Below are 12,035 nucleotides of genomic sequence, written 5' to 3'. Positions count from 1 at the left end.
AACGAGACGATTTTGGAGCACGACAAATCTCATAGCAGATTGCTCTTCAGTTAAGTTACCTAGAGCGGAAGTAGTCTCATTCACTGCTGCTTCAAGGGTTCTGGTTAACCTACGTATTAACTTACTATTCTGGACAGGACCTATGAAGAAAAAGAAACCTTTATTGAAGTCTTGATACTGTTCTAAGGCGGTTTCAGTTTGATCGACAATTGGGGACTCAGTCTCCCTTCTATGTCTAACGTGTACTAGATGTGTATTTCTGTGATAATCGGATGGGGCTAGAAAAACTGGTGGCAGTAGGAAGGCAATATAACATGTTCCATCCCAATCGAGGGGCAGACGAACATATGCGGTCTGACCACAAACAAAATAAGAATGACGTGAGGCTTTGAAAATAGATTTCCCACTGTCACTATACTCGACCACAGTAGTACAATCACTATGACCTACATGTGTGGAACCATTCTTTCTGACACATAATTCGCCTTTGACTGGTAGAACTGAAATAGCAGGCAAATCTGGAGTAGTCTCGGACTGAACATTCAAGACCATGAAATTCGAGGAATAATTACCTAGATCATATACTTCATTTTCTAGATCTAATCCTGTTCTATGGGAAAATCCTTCCTTGTCTGGGAAACATGTTCGATTCAGAAGGGACATATCAGTTGAGGATGACGTTAACGTGGACCATGCTCCACAAGAACCATTATGTGAAAACGGATAGGGAAAGAGTGGCAGAACTCCCTTCGGTGTCTGGAAAGGGGGGAGTCGACCACACACCCAACAATTAGTGGCATTGCTGGTCTGGTGTGAATAGTGCAGCATTCGGATAAAAGTATTATTACGCATAGCAAGACGATAGGATAACTCGTGAGGAGGCAGGTCACTAAATGTGTGCTCCACTGTAACATTAGGAAACATATGTACATGTGAAATAGGAAAACATAAATGTAAAGCATAACTTATGCAAGTAACCATAAGACTCAGGAATAATAGGAAGAACAGAGTAATGATACATCTCTTAGAGGTTTGACTAACTCTCTCACTGTGTGGGTCTATCTCATACATGTCAGGAACCTGTCTAACCGTTTCACCCGAGAGGGACTTAGACAATTAAACTGGCTGACTTACTAGACCTCAATTTCTGTTTATACTCCTGCTGCGGAGTTTTCTCTAACAGGGGAAGTTTAGATTCAGTGTCTGGGCAGTCCTTGAGAACGGGGCAGTCTTTAAGAAAAGTCTTTGGTTTGAGTCCATGAAACTTCTTGACATGGCTGGAGTGTAGCCAGCCTTTTCGGTTTTCTACTTTCACTGCAGTCCTGGTTGTGAGAAGGACAAGGCGGGGCTCCTTCCAGCGGGGCTCCAGCGGACTTGAACGATCAAAATTGCGAACCAACACAAAATCTCCTGGAACGACTTCATGCGGTTTTACTTTGGTGTTGTCTGGAAAAGCAGCGGCAACCTGTGAACGACAAGATTGTAGTGCAGACATCAAGGAGGCAAGGTAATCTGTCAGCATATTACTGTCAACATCTGTAATTGTACGTGGTCTAGGTGTACCCCACATGTTTGGGGGACGACCGAAAATGACTTCATAAGGGGACAGACCTGAACGGGAATGAGCGACCATTCTCATATAGAAAAGGGCGACTGGCAGCGCTACCATCCAATCTACACCTTTCTCTGCGCATACTTTGGCGATTCGGATTTTCAGGGTCTGGTTATGTCTCTCTACGAGACCGGCTGCTTCAGGATGGCGTACACAATGGAACTTCCACTGGTACCCTAACAGAAGGGATACTTGTTTCATGAGCTCGGATGAGAATGGCTGGCCGTTATCTGAATACACGACCCTAGGTAATCCATAACGGGGAAAATACTCACGAACCAACTGCCTGGCAGTGGTCGCAGCTGTGTAATCTGGAACTGGATATGCTTCTGTCCACCTGGACAAAGCGCATACAACTACGAGGACATACTTGAAACCTCGACATCTCTCCATCTGAATATAATCCATCTGGAGGACTTCAAAAGGGTGGTCAGGAGGATGGAATCCACCTTGTTCCACCGGAACACCTTTACCTGGATTGAACTGACAACAGATCATGCAGGTACGCACTTTCTGCTTGGCTGCTGCTCGTAAATGCTTGTTAAACCAGAGGTTCTGGATGCTGTCTAACATGGCTTTTTCTCCTAAGTGTGCTGGACTATGTGCGGTGTTAATAATGACTTGAACCATAGAGTCGGGGAGAAACCATGTGGCTTTTCCCTTCGTCAACCATCCTTGATCTGTCTGGACCCCTCCTTGTTCAGACCATTTCTTGATTTCATCGGGAGTGGCATGTGACTGTATATCTATTACATCTTGTGTAGGGTCCTTAACTGTCATACAAGTAGACTGATCTGTAATGTCTGTCTGTGTCGGGTTAACTGGAATGTCTGGAGTCTGAGCTGTAAGCTTGGCCGTTCGATCTGCTAGATCGTTACCCTGGGAAATGATGTCAGTAACTTTCGTATGTGCCTTGCACTTCATGACGGCAATAGCTGTCAGTAAATGTATTGCATCTAACAAAGCTTGAATGAGGGGGCCATGCTGAATCTTGGTTCCATGAGAAGTCATAAAACCTCTTTCTTGCCAGAGCACTCCAAAGTCGTGTACGACTCCGAATGCATAACGTGAATCTGTGTATATGTTAACTTTCAGGTTCTTGGCACGTATGCAGGCTTGGGTCAGAGCGACAAGCTCTGCTGCTTGAGCAGACAGGGTGTCAATACGATGTGTTTCTATAACTTCAGTGTCAGTAGTCACTGCGTACGCGGCTACTAGTTCTCCTGTACTTGTTCTCATACATGAACCATCCACGTAAAGTGTCAGGTCGGGATCAGGTAATGCAATGTCTGTCAAGTCTTGTCTTGGCTTTGTCATGGTGTTAACAACTTCCACACAGTCATGTGTGGCAGGATTTGAAGTAACTGACGGTAACAGTGTAGCGGGATTTAAAATGTTGCAGCGTCTGATTTCTATGTGTGGCTGAAACAATGTCAGTTCATAACCTGTTAAACGTGCAATTGTCAAGTGCTGAGTCTGTGTTCGGTTTAAAAGAACTTCCACGGAGTGTGGAACTTGTACTGTCAGGGAGTGTCCTAACACTATGGAATCACTTTGTCTGATAGCTAGAGCTGTGGCTGCAACTGACTTGAGGCACGCAGGCAGAGCCTGGGCCACCGGATCTAATGTGCTAGAAAAATAAGCACAGGGCTTGTATTGTCCTGCTTGATCTTGTGTGAGAACAGATAATGCAGTACCATCACGTTCAGTAACAAAAAGTGTAAAAGGCTTACTGTAGTTCGGTGTTGCTAGAACAGGTGCTTGGCATAAAGCTTTCTTTAATTCATTGAAAACAAGTGTATGTTCCTGGGTCCAGGGGAGGACAGTCGATACGGCTGCCTCCTGTGTCGTTAACTGTATCAGTGGCTTGGCTAGAAATGCGTACTGAGGAATCCATTGTCTGCAGTAAGAAGTGAGGCCGATAAAAGCTCGTACCTCCTTCTGTGTCTTGGGCTGTGGAAGATGTGCTATTAACTGGATACGGTCAGGTGTCAACTGCCTACCCCTCTTGGACAGTAAGTGTCCAAGGTAGACCACTTGCTGGACACAGAATTGCAATTTGGAAGGGGACACCTTGTTCCCCATCTCGGCCAGGAAATACAAGACTGTAAGTGACGCACGTTCGCAGTCACGTTCAGAACGGGCTGTAATCAATAGATCATCGACATACTGGAGCAGAGCAGTGTCAGTTGGCATGTGAATATTGTCTAGTTGTCTTTTAAGTGCTTGACTGTAAATGCTAGGACTCTCTGTGAAACCTTGAGGTACTCGTGTGAATTTATAGCTTCTTCCATTTAAACAGAATCCGAAAAGGAACTGGCTGTCTGGATGAATGGGGACACTAAAGAATGCGTTCTTGAGATCGATAACTGTAAAGAATGTGGCTTCGGAATCAATGGCTGTCAATAGGGAAGAAATATCTGGAACCACTGGGTACTGGGGTATGATACATTTATTAAGTTCTCGAAGGTCAATCACTAATCGATAAACTGGAGGTGCATTTGGATCAGTACGTTTCAGAATCGGAATGATAGGAGAATTACATACATTGGAGTCAGTTTCTACAACCACTCCTTGAACAATAAGCTCGTCAATAATTATGGATAAGGCTGCTACAGCCTCAGGTGGCAATTTGTACTGTCGGATTCGTGGTAATACAACACCTTTCTTCAGAGTGACACGATGGGGTGTGATATGCATACAACCTACATCAGTTGGACCTTGCGCCCATAAATGCTGTGGTACATTCAATAATCTTGGATCAAAATCACGTAATACATAATGAGCTTTAAAATCTCGCAGGAACAGTCGTACCCCTTCTGGGGAACAACATATTACGGCTCCTAATTCTTTCAGAGTTTTAATGCCTAATAAATTTTCTGGACAAGATTTCGTGAGTAACAAATCTGTAGTTCGGGACAATGGACCAACTTCTAGAGTAACTGGTTTCGATATTTCATTAACAATAGGCTTTCCTGAAAAACCAAGGGAAACATTTCTAGAGCCTGAGAGCGGAGCCCCTGGAACCTCGTCATGACTGATGGTAGTCCTACTTGCCCCTGTATCAATCAGAAACTTTCTGTCTTTCCCTAATACTTGACTGTGTACATAGGGACCCTCTTGATCTACAGGAATCTCAATGAGAGGCAAGCCTACCTCCCTCTCTAGGCTGTTTCATGAATATGGCTGGTAATCTGGATACTCTGACTGTGCGTACTGGTACATCTGCTGTGTAACATGTTGTGTTGCAGCTATAGGCTGCGGTACTGTAACTGTCTGTTGTGCATTCTGTGGCTGGGAAGTCTGTGAAACTTGTTCCTGTCTCGGCGGACGTGGTCTTTCTTTCGTCTTACCAGTAGCTATGTTGTGTTTCAGAACTGCACATTCGTTTATATAATGACCTGGCTGTTTACAGTAATTGCATGTCCCTTTAACGGGAGCTGCAGGATGACTGGCTTGATTCTGACCCCTCTTCTGACTGTCTTGTGGAACAGACTGTGCAACTAATACTTTCATTTTCGTGTCTTTCATACGTCTCCTTTCGTGTTCCTGCTCTTCCCTGATTCTATTCTGGTGATACTGGAGCATCTGGAGCATCTGTGACGGAGTATTAGCTTGCCAGGTACTTTCGACTTTCAGTACTCGATTTTTAACTTGTGGACTTGAATTCTCAACTAGTTTGGTAACAAAAAGATGGGGATACGATTCACTACTTGTTTTCAGACCACTATTAATAATGAAACATTTCTCAAATCTAGAATAAAAATCACTAGTATCTTCGTCTTGTTTCTGTTTACAGGCTGAGATGGCATCCCAATCTTCCTTTTTCGTGGCTAGTAATCTTGGCAAAACTTGTATTAACAATTCGGGCAAAGCTTTAGCTTTATCCCCAAGACCGGTACCTGGTACTCGTGTATTATCTTCAGTTTCTAATGCTGTCCAATCTATCTTTTTCTCTCCCACCTCCCATTCTTTTTCTTTGAGTTTTTCATATATGCCCGCAGGCAACAGGACCTTTAGCATTTTAATGATATCAGGATACGTGTATTCCCATACGGAGCATGTCCTTTAATTCACGGTGGAACCCTGCTGGATCTTTATCGTGACAGGGAATTAACTTTTTCATTTCCAAGAGTTCTATTTTCGTGATAGGGGTGTAAACAAATACTCGTTCTAGACCACCCCCCTCTACCTTAACTGGATGTACTTCTCGTAACGGATTCTGTCTGTCTATGTAGAATGATTTTCTTTCTGGGGGTGAGACGGAAACATAATGTGGATTCAGAAACGTTCTGTATTTGTGGCGCTGTTCTAATATGACACTAATTAAATCGGTACCTAGACCTTTCCATCTGTTTTGGAGTAACTCGTTTAATACATCATGTAGAGGACCTGGATCAGAATGCTGATCCTCATACAGTGTAATGAGGTGCTGGATCATATACATACCCACCAGACGTTGCTCGGCTGGGGGCAGTTTCAGAAACGTTTGGGCCACTATTTCATCTGGAAACGTGGTCGAATCACTAGTCCATCGGACTGCTGATCGGGCTAGTTCTTGTTCGTGCATGATACTAAGCTCTCTATAACCTATTCGTGATTTCAGAATTTGATCGGTGGCCTGGAATACTTGCTCAAGAGAACACTGTTCTGGTGCTGGAGAAGGGAAAACTTTCTTGTAATCTAGGCGTGAATGTCGGTCGGAAAGTCTAGTTCTACCTACATACGCTATTCTGGAGGGATTCTCGCTGTCTACCTCTTCACTAGAAGAGTCATTCTCTTTCTCGGTTGCTCGTTTTTCTTCCTCTTTCTGGTGTATACGTATTATTTCCTTACGAATTTTCTTGTACATACTCTCTACACTACCTTGTGTCTTGTGCTTTCCCTCGGCTATATTGTCACTCCACCTGATCAGGGCTTTCATCTCGTCTTGATCTTTATCTGGGTAATCTTGCTCTCTTATTAAACAATTAATCAAGAACTTTAAAATCATAAGTTGAACCTCGGCTTTCCTCTGTGACATAGCTTCGTGAATACTTCCTGCATTCTCTCCTGTACGGATAAAACGATATATTCTGTTTAGATGTTCCTTCATGTCGGGCAGGGTGATCAAAAAGCTGGCAACCCGTCTTAAACGTACTGAATATAAGATCATGTGATCTTCGCCTGGGACTGGATCATATATACAGTCGGTAAGAAGTCGCTTGAGATCTGTGTAGGTAGCCACTTTTGGCGTACGCTGTAACGCTACATCATGCAGCGTCAGTCGTCTTGCTTGGGGCGGGGTGCTGGGAGCACTTTCCCCCGCTGCTCCTAAACTAGAATCGTCGGTGAATACTGTACGTGCTGGTAAGGTAACTGGCAAAACGGGTACATTTACTGTGGGCTGGTCCGGGGGTGCTGGTACATTAACCTGGCCCCCGGGACCAGTGGCTGGAGGAACAGGAATTACATTATTAACGGGAGGCTGTGGGTGAGCAGGCGGAATAGGATTTGCATATTCTGGGACTGTGTCGTCCAAGTAGGACGAAAGAAAAATTTCAGCTGCGGTCGGTTTATGACGTAGCTTAATCGGGACCAATGGTGGCGGTAAATTACAGGGTGCTTCCGGGGTTGCCTTCGGCAAGCCCTCGGCAAGAAGAGGATACATGCCTTTAATAAGGGCATTTCTCTGTCTGTCTGACTGTTCTGCTCTAACTCGTTCACCTTCATCGATTAATTCCCTTTCTTGGGCTTTTTCTGAGGATTCCCTACTTAATTCTGTTTTTCTGAATTCTTTTTCGGTTCTTTTATGAGATTCTTTGCGCCATAACTCGATGGCATCTTTCTGGGACTGTCTGGCTTTCTTTTTCCACAATGCTTCTTCTACTCGCATGATGCACTCGGCATCCCATGTACCTGATACAGGCCATCTATATTTCTCTTCAAGATCTTTCGTATAATCCGCCCATAAATCTAGATATAATATGGCATCTAAGCCATGCTTGTGATACATAAAATGACCAGGACTGTCCCTAGGAGGGACAGGAACTGCTTCTTCGAGTAACCCTTTTCTAGTTTTTATCTGACGTAATTTCGAGAACAGAGGCATTTCGGAATTTTACTTGCGAACACAATACACAATAATCACAGTAATGAAATGGCAAACAAATCATTCATACCACGACATAGAAATACATAAATAACAGTTTGAACAGAACCTGATACATTAAAAACAGAACACATGAATTTCTCGAGAACGGACTTACTAGAATTACTGGATGCACTGCTAAAACAGTACAGAATATACCGGTCCCATAAAGAGACACGTCATACCGTACCCACCTAGGTGGATACTTCGGACTGGATCTGCGTACCCAAACCCAACGGACCAGGAACAAACTAATGATCCTGTCTAGATACTTCCCCCGCAACGGTACTCACCGGGAAGCAGAAACTGGAAGGCCTCGGACTGGACTGGACTGCTACGACGCCAGACTACGAACTTCGGACTTCAGAAACAGGTGGGCCTCCGGATACTTCGGACCTTGCTCTCTCGGCTTGGGCTCTGGTCGGGACGAACCGCATTCCACACCGCTTCGTCTGGATGTCGGACCGCAGTCTCCGTCTCCTCCGTGGGCCTGAGGGAGACTTGAAGCAGAAATATCTGCACGTGCACGGTATTGTTCCATCACGGCTGCAGAGGGTCAGGGGACCGGCGTTGCATCGCCAGCGCGTGAGGAAGGGGCTCGTCCCTATTCGGGCGCCATTATGTGGTAAATAAATAATTAAATACCGGTACTATTTTTGAATGCAATAACAATAACAGATAGCTCAATAAATAAGAGGCAGGATCCGATGTATCCGAGTCGAACGGGCTTTATTCAGGCAAAAGGGAAGGGACAGAATCGGGACAGCCTGAAATAAAATGGTGAGGCAGCTGCAGCGCTTTCATCACAATTCAACATATATATAGTAAGACATTTCAATTACATTACATACAGTAGGCGTAACTAGTGACAAGCGTAAGATAAGAAGACATGGGCGTGAAAAGAAGGCGTGCACAGCGCGTGCACGTAGACATGTGATGAGAACGTCACAGAAGTGTCATGAATGGGCGGAAACATGGAGGGGGCTACCTGAGCAGCTGGGACCTTTAACCTAGTGGTGCGCGCAAACGGGTAATGACGTGTTACCGGGGAGAACTGGGGGCTATGACTTATACACTAGAAGAGGAGACTAAAGTCTGCGGTGTCAGGACGACATGTACCTATAGCATATCTGGTATCTGGTGTTTGGAGTACATGTTGATAGAGTCTAGAAGTTATCAGGGCAAAGGCTACTTGACACTAAGGCTGGTGCATGCATATATTCTACATGTATTGCGTGTGCTATGAATCTTCTATGAATATTAATACAGTAATTCACTTGCATGGAGACAGAAAGACTAGACTATGACTGAAGCTGTTTATGCGGTTCAGTAGCTTAGGAATGCGAAGAAGGAAAGCTGGACTGATAACTAGAAGCATAACATACTCTTGGCAGACAGGCAGGCAGAGCCAGGCCGGGCACCGCGCTGCGCGGCAGTAAGGAAGTGAAGGGTCAGGGATGCAGGTGGGGGCTGCATCGCTCCTCGGAGTGGGTTCAGGAGACTGGAGCTTGAATCTGGTGTCCGGGCCCTTTGAGGCCTAGAAACAGGGACAATTCAATGAATTAACGTGCATACTGTAAAACGTGGCAACATAGGCCTAATACTCGTTGCTTTCACGAGAACTGGATACTGACATATTAGAGTTGGACACAACTATAATTGCGTCTTTAATCGATTATAGGGGGATATATGCATATCGATCATGCACATATAACATAGGATGGGGAACACGTAGGCACACATGACAAGGCAAAATTCAATTTTCCACAATAGGAAGGAAAGGGCGAGCGCATATGACCCAAAGACTCACTGAAGAAGTGTTGTATGGTGTACTACAATAAGATTAATTTGCAAAAATCTATTTGGACCTCATATACACTATAAGTACACTGTCTATATACCATGTTCTTTCAGTGCAATAAGCAAGCAATAATAAAAGCAAAACGTTCCATAAACACCAGAAAAACACTTTTTCTGTTGCTTTTAGTGGCGCGAAAATGTGTAACCACTGATAACAACAGTTTTTTAAGATATTGAAAACACTGAAAAAACCCCACCAGAATTTACCAAAAATAGAAACTGAAAACAGGAAAGCCTACTTATGACCAACAGCTAAAACCGGTACCTGTTAATCATGTACTGGCTTAACTTGTTGCATTGTATGTTAGCTGTACCCAAGGGGTCATCTCGTGGGCGATCTTGGACCCTGTGGTAGTGACTCCTCTTCAGCACATGACTCACTTCATTTTGCAATGTTTTGTGGGTTTTATAGGCAGCCCTACAGCCTTTAAATCAAACCTATTTAGGAGAATCAGGAATGTAAGCAACTGCGGCCAGCACTTCTGCATCTCCAGCTTATAAAAGATGAGTTTGTTGCCTACTCTGTTGTCTATTTTATGAAGGGGATATCAAAGTCCGATAAAGAATGGAGCCTCCGTAATTTGTTGTGTCCATGTATTTAAACACTGATTCTGAATAGTACCTCTGTAGCTGTACTTTGTCTCTACAGGGTGATTCTTTGTATCTTGTTTATGCAGTTTCTTTCCTCTTTGCACAGAATACACTTGTACCACGTTTATACTTGTATGTACTTTTACTAGAGTCTTTTTATATTATTAACAGGTTGCTGTTACTATAAATGATGCAAGGGCGGGGTAATTGTGTTTTTCTTTATTATTTTATCACACTGAACTGTGTATTAATTGTGTATGCTTTATGGATTCTTTGCATGCCCAAATACAGTTTAATGACGATGATGCAAAACAGTGACATTGCAGTCTGTAAAGTAAAACCTGAAGAACCAATGATCAGCATTTAATAATTCAAACAAGAAAATGTTTTTTACTATTGACTATTGTTCATTTATCCTTTTTGTGAATTCATGGGATGTATAATTATTTTTCATTTGTTGGAAAATGGTGAATGGTATGCCAGAGTCCTGTGGAAGATGATCCACCATTATTGACTACTTATTTCTGTCACAAACATAAGTCAGGATGAAACTTTGCCTGGCCCTTTCACATAAGTAGGCAGAGCGTTGATTGAGACAAGTGTTGCATTCATGTAGTTTACACTTATGCCTGTTTAGAGTCATTTACAAATGTGCATATGCTACTGCAAATATTCTATGTACACTATTTACAAACACATTTGCATTTATATAACATTTGTTTCTTTATTTCTTTTGCCATCTTTGCTTTACTCACCAGGCCCATCTTTTGCATATTTCATCTGTGATTCAGAATTATTATGTTTTTTACTTTACAATGCACTGGCCCACAGACAAAGAGCAGATTACCATACTTGTTTTTTTTTTCTTTTATAATTTAAGATTATTATTCAAAGGAGAAGATAACGATTTGGAGATATAAAATTATGCAACATTAAAAATAATATTAGAACAATGCAGTTGCATTACGTTTGTCATTCTTTTGACAGTTTTCTTTATTAACACAGAATCATCATACAAGGCAACTTTTTAGAAAAGTGGAAGATTTTGCATAAAAATCGAGAAAAGGTATTTTCCCGATACGACTTCTATTGAAGCAGAAGCAGAAGCAATTTCAGGCAGAAGACAGCTAAAATAAAGCAATTTTTGGCTTAAAATATCAGGAATCTCCCACCTGAATCTGGTGTGTTGGTGTATATGAATCATCCATGCCAGCCAGTGCTGGTTCTCATTTAATCCTAACATACATGTGATTTTACAACCTAAGGTTATGATTCAGACCTATAGGAGAAAATGCCTTTTTGGATCAGTCCCTTCTGGGCCCCCGAATTAAGAGGGGGGTCTGATAATACTGACTCCTGGGCATAACCTTGGTGTCGCACTACTCCAGCCATGTGCGCTCCACCTGATCAAAGTAGGTAACTGAGATATGTAACCTTCTTGCTGCATGAGCTGCGGACTCACAAGGCAGTTTAAGCGGGCCAGCGCTTCTTCCTCTTCCTCTTACCTTGTGCTTGTCCATCTGGGCCTGCCTGTCTTGGGACTTTCTTAGCCACAGGAGGCCCAGGCAGTGCCTTTGGGGCCATCTTTGAGCCCAGTCATCTTCCAAAAATCCCACAAATTTCAGCTTACATACCATACCATCCCAAAAAGTTATGGAGGTGTTCTTGTGATTCTGTTTCCTTTTCCCGGGTTGGACCTATTTAAGGGAGGTTCTTCCTGACTTCCAGTGTGTCGCAACACTTCAAGCATTCTCGTAGTGTTCTCCTGCCCCTGGAGTCAGCTTTCTGCTGGTTTTCTGTTTCTAGCCATTTCCAGTATTTCTTCCTTCCTTCTTCCTGTGC

The sequence above is a fragment of the Lissotriton helveticus genome, chromosome 12 (assembly GCF_964261635.1).
Source record: "Lissotriton helveticus chromosome 12, aLisHel1.1, whole genome shotgun sequence".
NCBI classification, from domain to species: Eukaryota; Metazoa; Chordata; class Amphibia; order Caudata; family Salamandridae; genus Lissotriton; species Lissotriton helveticus.
Note: the sequence above shows the minus strand (reverse complement) of the source record.